This window comes from Nomascus leucogenys, chromosome 5, assembly GCF_006542625.1.
Source record: "Nomascus leucogenys isolate Asia chromosome 5, Asia_NLE_v1, whole genome shotgun sequence".
NCBI classification, from domain to species: Eukaryota; Metazoa; Chordata; class Mammalia; order Primates; family Hylobatidae; genus Nomascus; species Nomascus leucogenys.
In genome coordinates this window covers 86,234,347-86,257,706 of record NC_044385.1, presented here as the reverse complement: position 1 = coordinate 86,257,706, position 23,360 = coordinate 86,234,347, and the positions used below count along the sequence as shown (strand labels likewise).

The following is a 23,360-nucleotide window of genomic DNA, read 5'->3' as shown; positions in this document are numbered from 1 at the left end:
TGCAAGGTCATAAAATGAATAAAACCTAAGTTGCAATTCCGGTTTTCCTTAAGATCTAAGGCATGTCACAAATGGTTAATTGTCTTTTTTTCTCGCTCTGGTAACATCTTCCCACCGCACGTATTTCCCACCTTAAAGAGTTTAAAAGGCAATTGTATAATCTAACTCTGGCTACCCATTCAGGACCCCTTCTACACTGTGGAAGCTTTGTACTTTCACTCTGCTCAATAAAGCCTCCAGCTTTTCCTCTCTATCGGTCCTTGTGTCTATCACTCGCTGCGGTCAGCTGCCACACCAATTCTTTGGTGTGGCTAGGCAAGAACCTTAGGTGTTACATTTTGGCGAGCCAGCCAGGAGTCTCCAGGAAAGGCATCTAGATTGTCACATGGTGAGTATGATCGGATCTCTTTCACTTGCTATTGTGTCCTGTCCTTCCTTAGAATTCGGAGGCTAAACCGGGCACCTGTTGGCCACTTAAAAGCGATTAGCATGGCCACCGGACTAAAGACACAGGTGTCGGGCTGTCCGGAAAAGGGCTAACAACTCCTGACCCTTCGGGGTTAGGAGCGTTGGTTGGCCGGGTTGGCCTGGAAACAGTTCCAACTCTTGCTTTCTGTGGTGGTCCCGAAGTACACCCAGGAGTGCTCAGCAGACGTCTTAGTCTCCCAGATATCCTGGTTGAGACCATGGCCCCGCCAGAGGCTCCCCCTGCACAGGTTACTGAGCCTGAGACAGCCACATCTTCTGACTCCTGCCTCCTGGGTCCTAATGTCCGCCAGTTAGACTTCTTTCCTAATCTCATAAGCAAGGTTATTCCCGCTAGGCAGGATCAAGATTCCCCATTTAGAAGTCTTCAATTCTTCGGGTGGTGCCCAAAAAATCCCTGTTCATGGTTCCCTCCAGGGTTTAGGCAGGTGTCGCCATTTGATGGCTATTTTGAAGGGCCAGTTCCCCATCATAGTGTATGGTCCCCCACATCAGGACAATTTAAAGACAGGTCTGTAATTTTCATGTGGATAGTAGAAGCCTTAGGGCATTTCCTCCATTGCTCCCCAGATAAATTTTCCCCTTCCTTGGTCCCTCTCAAGTACAATCTGTGGTGCATAGGCACAGGTCTTAGAACTGTTGAATTGTTGTTTCAACCATTCAATAATTGGTATTGGATGAGAGAAAATATAGTCAATTGGGACACAGGATACTGGCACCACCTTGAGAGGGGGGCTTACTCCTTTGATGGCAAATGGGGACAGAAGGCTAAAGTGCAGCAGCTGTTCTGTCAGCCCTGGCCTAGAGGACATCCACCACCCCCTTTAAGCTTACTAAGCCTCCTGTGGCTAATTCAGAGATTTCTCCTTGAAAGACGGTTCTATGGCCAGGCCCACATAAATTGGGCCTTAGTATGCAAGCATCAGTGGTGCCCCTGACCCAAGCCTTGCCACCCTGGAACAGGTAGGATGTGTTGGCAGAAGGATCACGATAAATTCAACAGTCTTTGTCCTCCATTTAGTGGTCAATGGGCCCACGGCAGGGGCAAGGGAAGTTTCCATCCTGCAGGTAAGCTTGGTTAAATGCTGTAGATGGAGAGCTCAGGAAAAGTGGCCATGAGCTTTGAGCACAATTGGACCTGACCCTTAGGGGATGCCCTAAAGGAAGATGAGTCCCAGGACTAACCAGGCATGCGGGCATCCCTGTGTTTAAAATTCCAGATGGGCATCACACCTTCAAAACTGGACACTCCCTTAAGATGTATCCTGAATTACTGGGACAAATTCAACCCTGAAACCTTAAAAAAGAAGCGGCTGATTTTCTTCTGTACCAATGCCTGGCCACAGTACTCCTTACAAAATGGAGAAACTTGGCCCCCTGAGGGAAGTATTAATTATAACACCATTCTACAACTAGATCTTTTCTGTAAACAGGAAGGTAAATGGAGTGAAGTCCCTTATGTACAGGCTTTCTTTGCCCTTTGTGACAATACTGGCCTGTGCCAAGCCTTCAAGCTTTGCCCAAATGACAAGGGCCCACAATTGCCCCCATACTCAGGGCCTCTTCCCTCAGCCCCACCCTCCTCAGTCTGTCTCTCTATCACTCGCCGCGGTCAGCCACCACACCAATTCTTTGGCGTGGTTAGCAAGAACCTTAGGCGTTACAGTGACACATGCCCATAGTCCAGCTACTCAGGAGGCGGAGGCAGTAGGATTGCTTGAGTCCAGGAGAGCTGAGCTATATCACGTGATGACTGTGCCTGTGAATAGCCATGGCACCCTAGCCTGGACAATATAGTGAGACCCTCATCTCTAAATAAATAAATAAAAATAGAGGTCTTCCTCTACAATATGTAATACCATGTATTATGTGTTTGTTTCCTTCAGTGCACTTAGCATAATTTATATTTATTTACTTGTCTATTCTATTCTTGTTTGGATACTCTTTCTAGACTGTTAACACTCTAAGGGCAAGGATTAAATTTATTTTATTCCCTAAAGTACCCAGAGCTTAGTACAGTACCTGTCACAGACTAGGCTTTCAAACATTTCTGTAGAATGAGTAAAGGAATGAAGAAATGAATAAGCTGTGGAAATTACAGAGATAAAGTGTTTTACCAAATTCTCAGGGAGTGAATAAAACTAGTCAACTTCTTAGCATCTGGAAACTCAGTGGTGGGTGGCTCTAGTTTGCTACTTGAGAACTTGATACACTTTAGGGAAGAAATTATGTTCTATAGCAACATTTTCATGTCTGGAGAATATTAAAAGTTTTGTCATGTAACCTTTCAAAATGTCAAGTGCCTATTGTATTAAGGTTTTTAATGTTTTTAAATGACTTAAGCTAAATTGCATTCTCATTATTTACTCACAAAACCCTTGCATGGCCCCGAGGAATAGAGTCAAGGCCTACAAATGAAGACAAGGCAGTCAGCACACAGAGACTGAAATGGCCTGTCATTGCAGGTCTCCAATTTTCCTGGCATGAGATGGAAAAACACTGTAGCAAGGTGACTGCAGAAGAGAATTACTCACCAGTGTGGGTTGGGACCAAATGACTTTAAGAGTACATGATTCAGTCACTCTCAACATAGTCAATGAGTTGATGTGTCTCCTTGGACTTCTGTGCTATTTTCTTTGTTCCAATATAATTTTTTGAGTCCTAAATATTGCTTCTGGAGTTATACAAAATAGTAACCTATGCAAGGCCAATGTCAAATCCTTGACAATTTCAAAAAAAAAAATGTATTGAGATCTGCCAGAAAATAGCCTCTGCCCTGCTAATTCCCTCTGAGTGACATTTCAAAGCTGATTACTTAGCCCCACTCAGACAGATATCCCACTGCAATCAACATCCGTCTTGTGTTAGCCTAATAGGGATTTTGCCTTAATAAGAAATATAGAATTGGGTTCTTAGTGATAATTATGATAATAATTTTCAAAAGACAAGTCTTTCCTTTAATAAATAATCCTTTTCTAAGAGCAAGCATCCTTGAATCTTACCTCTGCTGTTTTTCAAATTAACATTTTAAAAAATCAATTTTGATACTTGAGACTTTTGCAAGGATAAGCGGAACTCAGAAGTGACAGATTCTGCTTTTATGTGGATATAGATGTGTACCTGATGCCAACAGTAGGGGCAAAATAAGCAAATTTACTCATTAAGGTGTTCTTTAATCTTCAGATGTCAAAGATAACCTCCAATTTATGTTAACCTAAATATCCCATCTTCCCCCTAAATTAATTAATTAAAACTAACAGAGGCTATCATATCAGCATATTGTTATCATTATAGCTTAAAATAAGACAAGTGATATCTCACTGAGGTTTTGATTTGCACTTCTTGATTACTGATGAGGAGCATTTTTTCATATGCCTTTTGGACATTCGTATGTACTCTTTGGAGAAATGTCTATTCAAGTCCATAACCCATTTTTAAATCATGTTATTAGTTTCTTTGCTACTAAGATGTAGGAGTTCCTTAATATTTTGGGGATTAGCCCCTTATATCAGATATATGGTTCGCAAATATTTTCTCCAATTCTATTGGTTGGCTTCTCACTCTGTTGATTACTTTGCTGTGCAGAAGCTTTTTAGTTCCATGTAGTCCTACTTGTTTATTTTTGTTTTTGCTGCCTTTGCTTTTTGGTGTCCTATCCATTGTCTTAATATGCTCAGACTGCTTTAACAAAATACTACAAGCTGGGCACTGTGGCTTGTGCCTGTAATCCCAGCACTTTGGGAGGCCGAGGCAGGTGGATCATGAGGTCAATAGATCAAGACCATCCTGGCCAACATGGTGAAACACCGTCTCTACTAAAACTACCAAAGTTAGCTGGGTAGGGTGGTGCATGCCTGTAGTCCCAGCTACTAGGGAGGCTGAGGCAGGAGAATCACTTGAACCCAGGAGGCAGAGGTTGCAGTGAGCAGAGATGGCACCACTGTACTCCAGCCTGGTGACAGAGTGAGACTCTGTCTCAAAAAAATAAAAAATTAAAAATTAAAAAAATTTTAAAAATCACAGTCTGAGTTGCTTATAAACAATGGTAATTTATTTCTATCAGTTCTGGACACTGGGGAGTCCTACAACAAGGCACCAGCAAATTCAATATCTAGTAGAGCCCACTTCCTCATAGATGGCCATCTTCCACTGTTACTTCCATGTGTTCCATATGTAACCTCACATAACCAACAGGGGCGAGAGCTCTCTCTGGTCTCTTTTACAGGGGCACTATTCCCATTCATGAGGGCTCCATCTTTATGACCTAGTCACCTCCCAAAGGCCCCATCTCCAAATACTCTCACATGGGGGGATTAGGTCTCAAAATACAAATTTGGGAATACAAACATTCAGCCTATAGTTTCCATGAAATCATTGTTGAGACCAATGTCAAGAAGCTTTTCTCCTATGTGTCCTTCTAGGAGTTTTATAGTTTCAGGTCTTACACTTAAGTCTTTAATCCATTTCCATTGATTTTTGTGTAGAGCATAAAATAAAGGTCCTACTTCATTCTTTTCATGCAGATATCTTGTTTTCTCACATCATTTACTAGTCTCAAAGAGACTATTCTTTCCCTAATGTATCTTCTTGGTACCCTTTTCAAAGAAGAGTTGACCATATATGTATGGATTTATTTCTGGAGTCTCTATTTTGTTCCATTGGTTTATATGTCTGCTTTTACATGAGTACTATACTGTTTTGATTACTTTAGCTTTGTAATATATTTAAAATCAGAAAGTGTGAAGACTCCACCTTGGTTCCTCTTTCTCAAGATTGATTTAGTTAGCTATAGTCTTTTGTAGTTCCATATAAATTGGAAAATTGTAGAAGAGTTGGTAAGGATGTGGGGAAGTTGAAACCCTTGCATACTGTTGTTGGGACTGCAGAATGCTACAGCTGCAATGGAAAACACTATGGATGTCCCTCAAAAAATTAAAAATATATTTATCATATCATCCAGCAATTCCACATTGGAACATTCATCTCAAATAACTGAAATCAGGATCTCAAAGATATATTAGTACTTCCATGTTAATTGACACACTATTTACGACAGCCAAGACGTGAAAACAAATTTGTCTAAATGGATAAAGAAAATGTGGTATATACACATAATGGAGTATTATTTGGCCTTTAAAAAGAAGGATATCCCGTCACTTGCAACAACATCGATGAACCTGGAAGACGTTATGTTAAGTGAAATATTTCGGGCACAAAAAAAAATACTGCATGATTCCACTTATATGAGGTATCTAAAATAGTTAAATTCATAGAATCAAAGAGTAGAACAGTGGTTTCCAGGGACTGGGGGATGGGGGGAATGGAAAATTAGTAATCAACAAACAAAGTTTCAGTTAAGCAAGATGAATTTCTAGAAATCTGCTGTATAACATTGTAGTTATAGTCAACAATACTGTATTATACACCTTAAAAATTTAAGAGGGTGATTTCATATTAAGTGTTCTCGCCATAATAAAATTTTAAAAATACATAAGGCAGGTGGTTGGATGACTTGAGGCAATTTAACACTTCCTATTTCCATCAGCCATCTCCCATTCTACCTCCTATAAATATATAATTAAGTAAAAACAGAACATTTGCTAGGCTATAGCTATAAGTCCACAGCCCTCCTTTAAATTCACATTCCTGCCTCCAAACTGCTCATATATGGAAACTCTGGACCCATCATTGGAGACAGGCAACATGGTGAGGCTGCTAAAACTGTGCAGAGGTTCTTAAAGAGTACAGATGATACAGGAAGTAAAAAGAAAGTATTTAGGCAGTTAGGGTAAGAGAGTCCTCGGTAAGGCTTCCCTTTTAACAAAAAGCAGCCCCCAAATAATTTCTTTTCTAACAAAGAACAGCCATAAAATCGAGCTGCAGACATAGATAAGCAAGCTGGAAGCTTGCACGGGTGAATGCCGGCAGCTGTGTCAATAGGAAAAGGCTACCTGGGGGCCAGGCATGTTCAACATGGAGGCTCCATCTTTCCTTTTGTCAATCACCTGTACAGTAAAGGAAGAGGCAACATGACGCCGGCCAGGCAGAGAACCCATCTGCACAATAAAAGATCAGCATGGAGCAGCCAGCTTCTTTACGTGCTATGTAAACGACACACCTGGTCTGACCAATCTTTTGGGCCTTATGTAAATTAGACACTGCCTCCTCAAGCTCATCTATACAACCCCATGCATTTCACCAGGGAACTGGCAACCCATATTTCTCCAGGACCCCACTCTGCACAGAGAGCTCTTCTCTTTCTTTTGCCTGTTAAATTTCCGCTCTTGACCTCACTATGGTGTGTCATGTCCTTGATTTCCTTGATATGAGGCAACGAACCTTGGGTATTACCCCAGATGAATGACACTGCCTCACAGAGTAAAGAAAAAAGGTTGCCGGGAGTCAGTGGCAGTCCCTACAGTGTTTTTATGACACTATCTCTTGTTACATCATCACAGGTACACATCCTTTCAGTATCAAGAAGATACCCAAATTTCACTGTTACAATGGTGAGAGCACTGAATGAAGTGCTGCAAAAGTAGGTTTCTAATTCTGTCATGCCACTAGTAGCTGCAGATCCTTACCCAAGGTTTTAGTTTCCTCATCTTAAAATGGAATGTGTTGAATTTCTGCTTCTGGGAAAATAGAGTAGATATATTTTTCCTATTTGTCCTGTTAAACACAATTTTAAAACCCTGAGCTTTACACATAAAACAAATACAAGAAGACACTGAAAGGTAGAGAGAAGACAAACCAACAAGAGATTTTGGGACATGGGAAAAGAAATGGGGATGAGTTTCCTAAATTTTCTTTTAGCCTCATATATCCCAGACATAGAGCTGAAGAAGCCAATAATATTGGAATGCCAGTGGGCTCAAACAAACAAAAAAGCCACAACAAAAACCTGCTCTCTCTAGCCAAAGACAGAAAAAGGACAGTCTAGCAAGGCAGAAAGCTTTTAGACAATAAGAGCGAAGCACCACAGTTAAGACTGTGGCCCCAACCTCACTCATGCCTGCAAAGGCTGATTTAGGAGCTGAGACTTTCAGTCACACATCACTATAGCTAGGTGCCCCAAAACCCCCACCAGAGGGCTGTTTGAGAAGGCCGAGTAACAAGCCAGGACATCCATTCCTGCTGACTGGTTATAAATCCACTCTCCTCATAATAACACTGGAAACCATTTGAGAGTCTATAGTTCCACCCCCATTCAGCAGTAATGAGGCACCACTCCCTGTCTCTGCTGGAGTGGTATCAAAAGAGGCCCAGAGGATAGTGGGGGCTTTCACCATTAACTAGTAATAATAAGGCCATCTCTACTGCAGTGTCAACAGAGACCACAGGGGGAACCATAAGTCCCACAGTTTCAGCAGTAATGTGAAGCACCTCTTTTCCCCAGGTGTCAAAAGAGGCTGGTGGGAAACTTGGACTTCTACCTCCACCTGGCAGTAACAAAGAGATTCCCTCCCCTTTTCCTGACAGAGAAAGATAGTTAAAGTAAAATGCTTAGATAAGATCCACAGTCTCATTTAAAAAATATAAAAAGGTTAAGATTTTATTTGAAAATCACTCATCATAACACAAAGACCTGAGCAATGTAGCAAGAACCTATCTTTACAAAAAAATAAAAATAAAAAAATTAGGTGTAGTGGCATGCACCTGCAGTCCTAGCTACTTGGGAGGCTGAAACAAAAGGATAGCTTGATCTCAGGTGATTGAGGCTACAGTGAGCCATGATTGTACCACTGCACTCTAGTCTAGGTGAGAGTACAAGAGCTCATCTCATAAAAAAATGAAAAATAAAAATAAGACCTTAAACTTAATTAAAAATACTAACAATAATGCCAATAGTGAGATGACAGAGATGTTAAATATTACCTGACAAAGATTTTAAATTAGCCATCATAAAAACACTTCAATGAACAGTATAAACACTCTTGAAACAAATGAAAAATAGAAAGTCCCAGAAAAGAAATAGAAAATGTAAAAAGGAACCACAGAGGAACTTTATAACTTAAAAATACAATAACTGAAATAAAATGAGTGCAATAGTAGAATGGAGGCGACAAAAGAAAGAATCAGTAAACTGGAAGACAGAGCAAAAGAAATTACCTAATCTGGCCGGGTATGGTGGCTCATGCCTGTAATCCCAGCACTTTGGGAGGCCGAGGCGGGCGGATCACGAGCTCAGGAGTTTGAGACCAGCCTGACCAACATGGTGAAACCCCATCTCTATTAAAAATACAAAAAAATTAGCCGAGGGTGGTGGCAGGCACCTGTAATCCCAGCTTCCATTGTTGAACCCAGGAGGCAGAGGTTGCAGTGAGCAGAGATCTTGCCACTGCACTCCAGCCTAGGCAACAGAGCGAGACTCCATCTCAAACCAAAAAAAAAAAAAAAAAAAAAAAAAGAAAAAAGAGAAATTACCTAATCTAAACAACAGAGAGAAAATAAACTAAAAAATAAAATGAAAAGAGCCTGAAAGACATGGTGAACTGAAACAAAAGATCTAACATTTGTGTCATCCTAGTTCTGGAGGAGAAGAAAAATAAGATTTCTCTAAGTACTTTAAAAAGTAATAATTTATACTTTAAAAAGTACTCAAAGATGAAGTGACTAAATACTGCCCAAATTTAGCAGAAAATGTAAGTCTATAGATTCAAGAGGCTGGGGAAAGCCCAACAGGACAAAACCCAAAGAAATGCATGAAAAGACACATAGTGATTAAACTTTTAAAAACTATAGACAAGGAAAAAATCCTCAAAGCAGGTAGGAAAAAATGACACCTCACTAATGGGGGAAAAATAATTCAAATGACAGTAGATTGCCCGTCAGGAATCATAAAGGTCGGAAGCATGAAGAAATCACAAAATATACAGGACTGAATAAAAATGAAAATACGTGTCAAAATTTGTGTGGCACAGCTAAAGCAGTGATGAGAGGGAAATCTATAACACTAAAAGCTTAAGTGAATAAAGAGAAAATTCTCAAATCAATACTATAACATTCCATCTCAGTGACCTGATAAAAGAACAAAAGTAACCCAAAACAGGTGGAAGAAAGGAAATGATAAAAAGCAGAAGTCAATGGAATTAAAAACAGAAAAACAACATAGAAAATCAACGGAACAAAGAGCTGGTTCTTTGGAAAGATCAAGAACGTTGACAAACCTCTACACTGTAAGGGTAAAACCACCTACTCAAGCCTCAGCAATGGTGGACGCCCCTCCCCCAACCAAGCTCGAGCGTCCCAGGTTGACCCCAGACTGCTGTGCTGGCAACGAGAATTTCAAGCCAGTGGATCTTAGCTTGTTGGGCTCCGTAGGGGTGGGACCCGCTGAGCCAGACTGCTTGGCTCCCTGGCTTTAGCCCCCTTTCCAGGGAAGTGAATGGCTCTGTCTCACTGAGTTCCAGGTGCCACTGGGGTATGAAAAAAAAAAACAACTCCAGTATTATTAACAAAGAAAAAGAGAGAGAAAACAAATTACCAAGATCAGAAATGAAACAAATGATATCACTAAAAACTCTCCAGACGTAACAAAAGATAAAAAGGGAATATGGATTGAGTATACCTTACTGAAATACTTGAGACCAGAAATTTGGGTTTCAGATTTTCTTTTTCTAATTTTGGAAGATTTGCATATACATAATGAAATATCTTGGGGATGAGACCCAAGACTAAACACAAAATTTATTTTTTTATATAAACCTTATACACACAGCCTGAAGGTAATTTATACAATATTTTAAATAATTTTTGCATGAAACAAAGTTGTGTACATTGAACCATCACAAAGCAAAAGTGTCAGACATGAAATTTTTCACTGTGGTGTCAAGTTGGTACTCAAAAAGTTTCAGATTTTGGGGTATTTCAGATTACAAATTTTCAAATGAGGGATGCTCAACCTTTCTCAAGGTAGTTTCCTTGAGAAAACTACCATAATCCATCCAATATGAAATAGATAATTTGAAATAGACCTATAAATGTTAAAGAAATTAAATCCATAATTTTAAACACTACCAAACAAGAATTTTTCAGTCCCAGATGGTTGGTTCTTCTGGAGAATTCTACCAAACATTTAAAGAATTAACACCTATTCTACACAACATCTTCCAAAATCTAGAAGAGAAGATTCCCAGTTCATTTTATGAAGCTAGTATTACTGTATATACCAAAACCAGACAAAGACAGTGCAGAATAAGAAAACTGAAGACCAATATCTCTCATGAACACAGATGCAAAAAAAATTTAAGAAAAAATATTAGCAAGTAGAATTTAGCAACATATAAAAGAGAATTATACATGATAAGTAAAAGAGATTTATTGCAGGGATGCAAGGCTGATTCAATATTTGAAAATCATTCAATGTAATCAATTTGACATAATCCACTATATTAATCAAAGGGGAAAAATACAACACAATGAAATAAATCAATGCAGACCAACTTATTTGACAAAATTCCATGCCCATTCATGATTAAAACTCTCAGAAAAATAGAAGTAGAGGGGAATTTACTCAACTTCATAAAGAGCATCTACAAAAGAAAGCTACAACTAACATTATACTTAATGTTAAATTGCAATGATCTACTTTTACTACCCTTATTTGACATAAAACTGGAATTTCTAGCCAGTGTAATAAGGCAAGAAAAGGAAATAAAAGGCATACAGATCTGAAAAGAAGAAATAAAACGGCCCTTATTACAGAAGAAAGACAATTTCAAATTCTACAAAAGAAAAAATCTTCTAGAACTAATAAGTGAAATTAGCAATGTGGCAGGATACAAGATCTACATGTAAAAATTAATTATATTTCTATATACTAGTAATGGATACTGAAATTTAAAACATGATACTTCTACAATAGCTTTTAAAAATTACTTAGGTGTAAATCTAACAAGACGTACACGATTTGTATACTAAAAACCACACAATGCTGATGTAAGACATCAATGATATAAATAAATGAAGAGACATACAATGTTCATGGATTGGAAGAGTCACAGTAGTAAATATATTGCTTCTCCCCAAATGGATATGCAGGATTCACACAATTCAGCAAGGTTTTTGGTAGATAAATAGCATAAGATCAGTCTAAATTTTATATGAAAATGCAAAGGAACTAGAATAGCTAAAGTAATTTTGAAAAAAGAATAAAACAGGAAGAATCAGTTCTGTTTTAAGACTTATTATATAGCTACATTAATCGAGACTCTGTGGTCTTAATGAAGGGATAGAAAATAGATCAATGGAACAGAAAAGAGAATCCAGAAATAAATTCACACAATTATGCTGATATGGTTTGGGTCTGTGTCCCTGCACAAATATCATGTCAAATTGTCATCCTCAGGTTGGAAGTGGGGCCTAGTGGGAGGTGATTGTATTATAGGGGTGGATTTCCCCTTTGGTGCTGTTCTTGTGATAATAAGTCATCATAAGAGCTGATTGTTTAACAGTGTTTAGCATGTGCATCCCCCCCCCCCAATTCCTCCTGCTCTGGCTATGTGAAATTGTGCCTGCTTCCCCTTCACCTTCCACCATGATGGAAAGTTTCCTGAGGACTCCCCAGCCATGCTTCCTATACAGCCTGCAGATCCATGAGCCAATTAAACTTCTTTTCTTTATAAATGACCCGGTCTCAGGTATTTCTTTACAGCAGTGCAGGAACAGACTAATACATATGCCCAGAAGATTTTGACGAAGGTGTAAAAGCAATTCAATGGAAGAAAGATGACCCATTTAACAAACTACCGTATCAAATGGACAGCCATAAGTTCAAGAAAACACGAAGAAACTTGGCCTAAATATTATATCTTATTCAAACAATTAACTTGAAATGAGTAATAGATTTAAATTTAAGATGTGAAATGACAAAACTTTTAACAAAAAACAAAATCTTCAGTAATTAGGGCTACACAAAGACTCCTTGGACCTGATACCAAAAGCATAATGCATAAAAGTTGATAAATTGAACATTACCCAAATTTTAAAATATTTACTTGGTGAAAGGCCTTATTAAAAGATGGAAAGACTGGTCACAGACTGGCAGAAAATATTGGCAAACCACATATCTGACAAAGAGCTTGTATCTAGAATATATAAAGAACTCTCAAAACTGAACAGTAAAAAAAAAAAAAAATACTATCAGAACATTGGCAAAATACATGGGGAGACATTTCACCGGAGAGAACACACAGAGAGTAAATAAACACATGAAAAGATGTTCAACATCATTAGCCATCAGAGAAATGCAAGTTAAAACCACAATTAGATATCACTATGCATCTACCAAATTGGCTAAAATAAATAATAGTGACAACACCAAATGCTAGAAAGAATATGAAAAAATGGAATCACTTGCATATTGTTGATGAAAATGTAAAATGATACAATCACTTTGAAAAATAGCCTGAAAGAAAGAAAGAAAGAAAGAAAGAGAAAGAAGAGTAGAGAGGGGGGCAGAGGAGGGGGAGGGGCAGAGGAGGGGGAGGGGCAGAGGAGGGGGAGGGGAAGAGGAGGGGGAGGGGAAGAGGAGGGGGAGGGGGAGGGGAGGGAGGGGAGGGGAGGGGGAGGGGAGGGGATGTCCGTCAATGGATGAAGAGTTAAACATATGGTGCATTCATACCAAAGACTACCACTCAGCAACAAAAAGGAACAAGCTATTGATATATGTAATAACTAGATGAACGTCTAGAGAATTATGCTGAGTAAAAATGCTAGTTCTCCAAGGTAACATTTATGATTTCATTTCTACTACATCCTTGAAATGACAAAAGTATGCTCTTTGCTGCTGAAATTATGTCAGGAATTAGCATACAGGGTCAATGTGGAAAAGAAAGGTAGGCAGCTTAACTGGCTTCTTTTTTTTTTGTTTTTTGTTTTTTTATTATTATACTTTAAGTTCTAGGGTACATGTGCACAATGTGCAGGCTCATTACCTAGGTATACATGTGCCATGCTGGCCCGCTGCACCCATCAACCCGTTATTTACATTAGGTATTTCTTCCAATGCTATCCCTCCCCCCGCCCCCCACCCCACGACAGGCACTGATGTGTGATGTTCCCCATCCTGTGTCCAAGTGTTCTCATTGTTCAATTCCCACCTATGAGTAAGGACATGCAGTGCTTGCTTTTCTGTCCTTGTGACAGTTTGCTCAGAATGATGGTTTTCAGCTTCATCCACGTCCCTGCAAAGGACATGAACTCATCCTTTCTTATGGCTGCATAGTATTCCATGGTGTATATGTGCCACATTTTCTTAATCCAGTCTATCATTAATGGACATTTGGGTTGGTTCCAAGTCTTTGCTATTGTGAATAGTGCCGCAATAAACATATGTGTACATGTGTCTTTATAGCAGCATGATTTATAATCCTTTGGGTAGACACCCAGTAATGGGATCACTGGGTCAAATGGTATTTCTAGCTCTAGATCCTTGAGGAATCGCCACACTGTCTTCCACAACGGTTGAACTAGTTTACACTCCCACCAACAGTGTAAAAGCGTTCTTATTTCTCCACATCCTCTCCAGTATCTGTTGTTTCCTGACATGTTAATGATCGTCATTCTAACTCGTGTGAGATGGTATCTCACTGTGGTTTTGATTTGCATTTCTCTGATGATCAGTGATGATGAGCATTTTTTCATGTGTCTGTTGGCTGCATAAATGTCTTCTTTTGAGAAGTGTATGTTCATATCCTTTGCCCACTTTTTGATGGGTTTTTTTCTTGTAAATTTGTTTAAGCTCTTTGAAGATTCTGGATATTAGCCCTTTGTCAGATGGGTAGATTGCGAAAATTTTCTCCCATTTTGTAGGTTGCCTGTTCACTCTGATGATAGTCTCTTTTGCTGTGCAGAAGCTCTTTAGTTTAATTAGATCCCATTTGTCAATTTTGGCTTTTGTTGCCATTGCTTTTGGTGTTTTAGTCATGAAGTCTTTGCCCATGCCTATCTCCTGAATGGTATTGCCTAGGTTTTCTTCCAGGGTTTTTATGGTTTTAGGTCTAACATTTAAGTCTTTAATCCATCTCAAATTAATTTTTGTATAAGGTGTAAGGAAGGGATCCAGTTTCAGCTTTCTACATATGACTTTTTTTTTTTTTTTTTTTTTTTTTTGAGATGGAGCTTTGATCTTTTTGCCCAGGCTGGAGTGCAATGGTGCGAACTCAGCTCACTGCAACCTCCGCCTCCCGGGTTCAAATGATTCTCCTGCCTCAGCCTCCTGAATAGCTGGGATTACAGGCGCGTGCCACCACATCCAGCCAATTTTTTGTATTTTTAGTAGAGACGGGGTGTCACCATGTTGGCCAGGATGGTCTCGATCTCTTGACCTCATGATCCGCCCAGCCTCTCAAAGTGCTGGAATTACAGGCGTGAGCCACTGCACCCAGCCCTTAACTGGCTTCGATCCAAAAGGTTCAAGCTGAGAGAGCAACTGTAGATATGAGATATCAAATCAGAAACCAGAGATGGTAGAAATGCTGCCCAGAGCAAAAGAGGGCTGGATAAATTCTCCATACTGCTGGGACATAAATGAAGACACTTTTATAGGATATCTGTGCTTCAACTGTAGATGAAGAGAGCTGTTCCACGTTGGTTCAGACACATTTCTTTCTTTTTTTGAGAAGGAGTCTCGCTCTGTCGCCCAAGCTGGAGTGCAGTAGCACAATCTCAGCTCACTGCAACCTCCGTTTCCCAGATTCAAGTGATTCTCCTGCCTCAGCTTCCTGAGTAGCTGAGACTATAGGTGTGTGCCACCACACCTGGCTAATTTTTGTATTTTTAGTAGAGATGGGGTTTCACCATGTTGGCCAGACTGGTCTTTAACTCTTGACCTAAAGTGATCTGCTCGCCTTGGCCTCCCAAAGTGCTACAATTACAGGTGTGAGCCACTGCACTGGGCCCCAGACACATCCTTTTATTTGACAGATATTTAGTGAGAACTTCCTATACGTGCCAGGCCTTGTGCTGATTATTGGGGAAGTAAAGGCCATTAAATGCTTACAGTTTAGTTGAAGATAGAGATAAAGTAGCAATTACTAAGTCCTATGAAAAGATAGAGGTAAACATGGGGTAATATAAGTGCCCCCAAAGAGGCATTTCTGTTGTTCACGAGTTTGTGTTGGTAAGGGATGGTGAGGGGGTCGGGCCAGAGAAAATGTTCCTGAGACCTGCCACTTGAACTGGGTCTTGAAGGACAAATAGGGGTTGGCAATGTGAGGGAGAGGAGGGAGAAAAAATGTCAGGCAGAGGAAAGCAGAAAAAGTCCGTGTGAAGGCACTGAGGTTCAAAAAACCGTGATGCCTCTATGCAAATTCCATTTCTGAAGAAATTGACCAGGAAAAGGTGGTGGTTTGGGAAACACTGGACAGAGCCTCTGCTGAGAGTGAGTCAAAGAGCTGAAAGCAAGGGCATTAAAAGGAAGACTGCACAAGAAAGGTGAATCTTCGAGCCCCGACCCTATGTTCAGAATGCCAACATCCAGGCTTCTACCACCTGGGACAGAAGTTTATTCTAGTTCAGTATTTCTGACACTTTAATGTATGTATGATTATCCTGGGTATCTTGCTTTGCAGATTCTGATGCAGTGGGTTTGGGGAGGGGCCTGAATATTGCATTTCTAAGAGTCTTCTGAAGGATGCTCAATCAGCTGGTATGTGGACCATACCATGAAAAGCAGTGGTTTAGAGTGGACTCGTCTCCAGAGCAGACATGAAAACATTCCATAGGAGTGATAGAAGAAAATATTAGAACTTGTAATTTTTATAAAAACTGCTTTATAAAAAAAGTAGGAAATTAAACTTTGCTAATGTAACGTAGAGAACAACACTGGCACCTTCATCCACTCTGTCTAGTGGATGCTTGAGAGGTATAATATGAAAGGAATTTTGAAGGCAGTGTGACATTCTGGAACTTGGAGGCATTGACAGTGGCACTTTTTCTCCTGTCAAATTTCAACTTCTAGCCATATATTGCAGTTATAACATATTGTTTAATGGATATTATATTATCTAGCATTAACTAACATTCATAAAATGAACAATTAGCTTAAAAGGATCCTACAAACAAACCACTGATCAAAAGTAACACTAGGGATATAAATACAAGTGAACAATAAAGTAGCAGTGAAAACATTTCCACTACTCCCTTCACATAGGGAAGTCAAAACAGTGATTCCAAGATCTGACTCCAAGTTGGTCAAAATAAATCAAAATTACGAATAAGACTTTGTGAACTATGAATTTACATCTACTAATATTAGCAATGAAGCTGGCAATGATCTTTTTAAATTACCTATATCTTCTTTCCACATGAATATGTTTTGTTTCTTAGGATATTAGTGAAGCCATCATGATTGGCAAGACTTTTTAAAACAAAGCATCACCATGAAGCAAACCTCTACTCTTTTTTGACTACATTTAAAGACATGCAGTACTCAACCTGGGACAATATTGTTTTAAATTTGATGATAATTTTTAGAAACTGGTTTTGAATTTTCTTGCATAATAGCAGAGGCAAAAAAGTCACATACTAGGAATGACTTGCTCTTTCTGGTGGAATAAAAATGGCTGAAACATTACAGGGAAAACAATCTGGCATCCAAGCATGTTGAATATACTCTGATCACCAATACTGTTTGAAGACCCATAGAAAAATCTGCCAGTATTTAAATCCCTTAGAAAAATCTGCCAAATATTTAAGAAACAAAAGCTGATTAAAAACTAGTCAGCTTTTCACAGTTTCACTCTTAAATATGAAGAAACATCCAAGGACCACTAGGTATATGAGCAAATTCTCCGACGTGGGAAAAAGAAAGAAACAAGAACTAAATCTAGAGCACATAAAGAAAGCAGAAAAAAAAAGTTTTTACAAAGTTACCACTAACACTTTGAGAGAGGAGAAAAAAGATATTGTGTACTGTATCCATGAAGAAGATGAAGGGAAATAATCAGAAGATAAAAATAGTTCTTAGAAATTAAAAATAATACAGCAGAAATAATTCTGTAGAAGACTTGGGAGCTAAAGATGATAGAGAGATAAGGAAAGTTGAACCAAAAGACAAATAGATTAAAAGCAAGAAAGATAAGACAAGCTGATTAGGCCCAGAGGTTCCAGATATGAGTAAAAGGATTTCTAGAAAGAGATTGCAGAGAAAACAAAGGCAAAGAAAAAAGCAATATTGAAGGCTTAAAGAAATGTCTTTGAAATTTTGAAGAAAACAATATTTCAAACAGTCAAATTATTGCATCAAGTGTGAGAATTTTAAAAAGACGTTTTCAAAAATGTAATTATTTAGAAATGTTACCTACCATGTATCTTTCTATTTTTTTGGCAAGCTAGTAGAGGATATATAGTAAACAAACAAAAAAAAGGCAGTAGATCAAGAAATACCTATTAGTCAGGGTGGGCTAACTGCTATAAAAAAAAAAATCCCTAAATCTCTGTGTTTTGGCACAATAAGTTTATCATTTCTGCATCAGTCCAACAGCAACTCTTGAGACCAACTCTCCTCCAAACAGTGATTCAAGGATCCATTATTTTAGGTCCCTGAGTTCCCTCCATTTGCGGGAAATTGGGAATAATATCGGGGAAATTTTTGATGGGCCTGGAAGTGGCTTGCATCACTTTTGCTCATATTCCACTGGCCTAAACTCAATAACTTGCCTGCAAATAATTGCAAAGGAGCCTGGGAGATGTTATCTACCAAAGACTTAAAAGGAGCTGCGTTGGTATCCCTGTTGAGTAAGACTGGATGCTGAGAAGTAGGGCGGGGCATATCATTTTACTTACTGGTTAAACTGTGTGCATGTTGGCTTTTAAACATTATTTTGAAGAATAACTTTTTAAAAATAATAAAAGCATAAAATAAGTGGACATCTAGCAAGGCATTTAGAATCAGCAACCAATCTGTTTTAGGCATGTGTGTACGTGGTTTTAATTTTGTGGAGGATATACCAGTACCTAGATCTACTTGAAAATATAGATAAACAAACAAGAAGGTCAGCTAAAATTTTATTCAAAATACATACAAACAACTTTTTACTAGATACCTACAAAAAACAATGAAAATATTCATAAAATTTGGGGTGTATGATAAAGACAAAGCATTAAAATATATGAATCCAGGTAAGTTTACTTTCTTCTAATATTAGTCTATAAAACTACTATCTAAAATTACCATTTATAAATGCTTAATTGATATCTAATAATATTCTCTAGAATTTAGGGAATTAATCTAATTAATTTTGCTAAGCTGACAACAAAAAGCACAGAAAACAACTCAAGAAATGCAGACCATATAACAGATGACTGTTCTTATTATCTCTGGAAATAATAATTCCCAGGGAAGATAAAACGTTCATCATATTGTTGTAAAATGAATGAAAGATGCAATTTAAAATTCTAAATCCTGATAGCATAACTGTACAAGAGGGGAAAGTGAAATTTACAAGGAACAATTAGAAAAATTATAAATACTTTGGTTTTCTAAAATTATTTCATAATGTATTTGATCACTGAGCTATTAAGATTTTTCTCTCACAAAATTATAATAAATCCTAGGCAGTCTGAAAATCCTATCAGCAGGGAGCATGTGTCTTTTTTTTTAATGCAATGTGGCTTTAAAATGAGCAATTCCCAATTATGAACCTTAAAACATCTCAACAGACAGAAATAGAGATAAATGCATTGTTTTTCTGGAGCCCCACACTAGGCATTTCCATCATCTCCTCTTTCCTTCATGGGAAGCAATTAAATTTTGCATATAAGATTTACGGTCTTTGGAAAAGCAAAATCATTAGAACAAAACAATGTGGCCATTTGAAAAGAGTATCAGGGTAGGTAATAACAATTGAACTTTGAGTTATTAAAGCAATAAATTTTTTAATCAATTTGGAAAGTATGATGAGTATCTGAAATCTTTACTTGGTATTAGCTAATTTTTCTCTTCTAAGACAGGTATTCTCCGAGTGACCTCTTAAGATCTCTTCAAGACCTAACTCAATTATTACATTTTTCTTCAGACTTCCTAAAGAAATATAAAATACTTTCAAAAATCAGTATGGTCTTTATTTTGTTTAATTCTTGTGAAAGTTACTTGTTCCATAAGTCTTAGGATTTTTATAAATACACTTCCCCTTTTTAACCTGAAGTGATATCTGCAGTTGCCAAAAGCAGTAACACTATCATTTATTACTCTGAGTTAAGGTTAATTCAGGATGATATCTAGCACCTCATAGCTGATAACATCATGCTGGGACAGTCTCATCAACAAAGGAATGAATACTTAACAGTTTCAGTATTTGAATACCAATTCTTGAAGTTGCAGACAGGATCCAAGAAACCAAGACTGGAATATTGTTTCAAATCTCCTGGGAAACTCTTTCCACTCAGGAGAGTGCAAATACCATAAAAAAACTTTCAGTTGTTGAACAGCTGAATGCTGATGAATGTGTACCCAAAGTGCTCACACCAGCAGATTTGCTGGATATATGGTACTGTTTGGGGGAGTCAGCACAATGATGTGTGCTCATGATCAACCAAAGACCCCAGACAGGCTGCAGCCCAAAGATACAGACAGGAAAAGACACAATTCAGAAACATATGACTGTGAGCCAAGATCAATTCAAAAATGCTCCCAATTATTTCCAAAGGGATGAAACCATTTATGTGGTAGTTACTTTTAACAAAACAACAAAAATTCTTACAGTACTGCCTCCATCCTTGTCATGGTCCTAATACCTCTCACCAGGTTTACTGATGCAGCCCCTGATATCTCCTTAATTTCAGTCTCTTCCATGAATTCTCATATCTCTGTGGACTATTGCCAAACTAATCTTCCTAGAGAATTGCTCTATTTTTTTCATATCCTCCATACTTCAGTGAGATGGCCCATGTGGAAGATTGCAAAAGTAGCCTTCCCTGTATCCTTTATGATGTGACTTTGCAGCTCCTCCCATTTAAGTCTCTACCGCTGGAATCCAGGCTGGCCTTGTGATATGCTTTCACTAATAGAATTTAGCAAAAAGTGATAGTGTGCCAGGTACACCTCAAGAGACTTTGGGACACTTCTGCTCTTGCTCCCTTGTATCCCTACCATGTGAGGAGAACAAGCACAGACCAGGCAACTGGAAGATGAGAGAATAAACAGAGGTGAGCCGAGGCACTTCGGTCAACAACCAACCAACAACTAGCCAATGAGCCTAACATGTGAATTACTCCAGACCAGCCCACCCCTGCCTGACCTTCCAGCTAACTGCATCCCAACTGATAGCAAGTCCAACTGACATCCACAGAGCCTGGCCCAGATCAGCAGAATCATCCATCCAATCCTACAATAATGGACAATGGCAAATGGCCTTTGTTTTCAGTCACTATGTTGGGAAATGATTTGTTACATAGCAAAAACAAATGAATATAGCCCCCACACACTACTTGCTTATTCTCACCTCTAAGTTTACATCTACACATTGATCTTCCTGGAATGCTTTCTTTCTCTTTCCTCCGCTTCCATCTGTCTGGACACTTTAGGTTCCAAGTCAGGTCCTATCTTACAAAGCTTTCCTTGACTACTTTGATCCAAATAAATCTCTCTCTTTAGTTTAGAAAAAAAAAGTTATCATTATCTAATATTTCACATATCCTTCATTATATTATACAAGCCCATAGTTATCTCAGTCCCCAATATAGAGCTAATTCATTCTGGAGGCTTAATAAAAATTTATTGGCTGGAAGCAAGTATTCTCCCAACCCCCCCAACCTGTGGCCTGGTTTAGGCATCAATATAAACTCTGTCAACTGACTGTGTCTTGGAACTGATTAACAGGTGCAAAAACTTCCCTGTGGAAGATCTTTATAAGGAGAATTGATGGCTATATAAATACAGTTTACTTAAACCATCAATTTCCTTTAAATAAAAGAACTATGTTGATAGATTTTTCATATATATATAAAGCTTAAGAGAATTCCCCCTTCGTAAGGGCTATCAGTTTTTGTTTCTACTTATTAAGGATGTACTTCATATTCATTTTACTTGACACCATAGAAAATTGTGCGTGCCTCAGGCTACATAATTCTGAGCCTATTTCTGAGATGCTTTGTCTATTATTTCAAACTGTCACAAGGTCGGTTGACTCTTAAAATACATCAGGTAAAATAAGGTCACCTAATATTTTATTTGTAATATTAATTTAAATGCCATAATAAATATCCATGTTCGGTAACATCCATGATTGCCTCATGTTCTGACATTACTTTTTCCAGAATGTATGATACATACACATGATAATGCAAGAGTTACAGCACTAGAACTTTAATGCAATAAACAATTTTAGCATTTTTTATAATTTTGGACTCATTCGTCACCCCCAAATAATTCCAACAATTAGGATGAAAAATTTAACTATTCAACCTATTTTAAATGTATTTTTCTCTTTACTGAATTTTTCTTAGAAATCACAAATGCATACTCATTACCAAAAAGAAAAAACTGTCTCAGCTCAAAATTCTTATTCTAAGATTAATATTAAATAGTGATACTACTGAATATTATACACAGGCCACTCAAGAAGCAAATTTAAGCCAAAGTGCAATTTGGTTTGTGCAGAAAATGTTATCTATTAGAAGTGGTACTGGCTAGGAGTGAAAGTAGCTATTCTTTATTTAAAGGCAACCACTTACTGAGTATTTTCTATGTGAGGTACATGTAAAGGGTTTTACCTTTATGGTCTGATGTAATTCTCACAACAATCTCATGAAAGAGGTATTAATATCAGCTTCATTTTTGTCAATAAGGAAACTGAGGCTCTTCAAAGTAAAGTAACTTGCTCATAATCACTCAGATAATGGGTCATATTTTTAACATCACATAACTTGCAGCTTGCTCTTGTTTTCAAAAATTCCAAATGAATTGTTAAGGGTTCCCCTTGAGATTATTCTGAAGGCAAAGCTTCTTCCTATTAACATTTCCACCCATATCACCTTTACCTAGGTAGCTGCTGCCTTCTGTGTACAACCAGCGCAGGACAATGGGTGTGCTGCATGTGTAGTTTCCACACATGCATAACTATAACTTTAATGCTTGTGTCTTCATATTAAAAGTCTGCTAAACTCACTAGTCTAAATTATTAGAAACTTGATGTATTAAATCTTTGAAAAAAATATGTTTTAAAAGAAGATAACCAAGAAAGAAAATAACAAAAAAGGAATTGCTTAGTCTGAAGGAAAGAGTTACTCACGGTAGAATTTTAGACAAGTGTGAGGATGTGTAATTAGATGAGTGGTTCTCAGTCTTGGCAGCACATTAGGATCACCTGTAGCACTTTAAAAAAGTCCTTACCCAGCAATCCCTAGAGGTTCTGATTCAATTGCTTTGTGTGGTGGATACTGGGTACCAGCATGTTTGAGAAAATTTCCTAAGGTCGTGATAATTGTCAACCAGGGTAAGAAAACCACTAGTTTGGATAAGGAGCTCCTGGAACTGTTCACAAAATGCTTACATATCCAAAAAATTGGATCTGTCTTTGGTTTTCCTCAGACAGTGAATCAGTCTGTGGCACTGAGCTTGCTCTCTAAATGAAACCCAATTTTTTTCTTCACCAACATAAAAGTATGTGCACTTTAAGACTTTTTAAAAAATATTTTTCTAGAAAAGCATTAGAAGAAAACATTGGGAAAATGTTTTAACTCTGAAGTGTGGAATGGCTAATAAATTAATCCCAGAAGCAAAACAAGAACAGTGGGCAAATTGGGCTGCAAAACGACCAATTATTTCTGAACAGGAAAAAAATCATCATAAATAAAGTCAAAACAAAAACTTCACACTGAGAAAAGCTACTTGCAACACAAGTGACAAATCAGTAATTTTCTCAAACTAT

General features: G+C 38.2%; 1 long non-coding RNA gene across 1 annotated transcript in view; it reads left to right on the top strand.

Annotated features, from left to right (window-relative positions):
* Positions 1-315: 315 nt before the first annotated feature.
* The window catches only part of LOC105739801, a 47,414-nt gene continuing 24,369 nt past the window's right edge, over positions 316-23,360 (top strand). The window contains exon 1 of the long non-coding RNA XR_001115783.2: positions 316-388. This is a non-coding gene — a long non-coding RNA (uncharacterized LOC105739801). The remainder of the gene's footprint in view (positions 389-23,360) is intronic.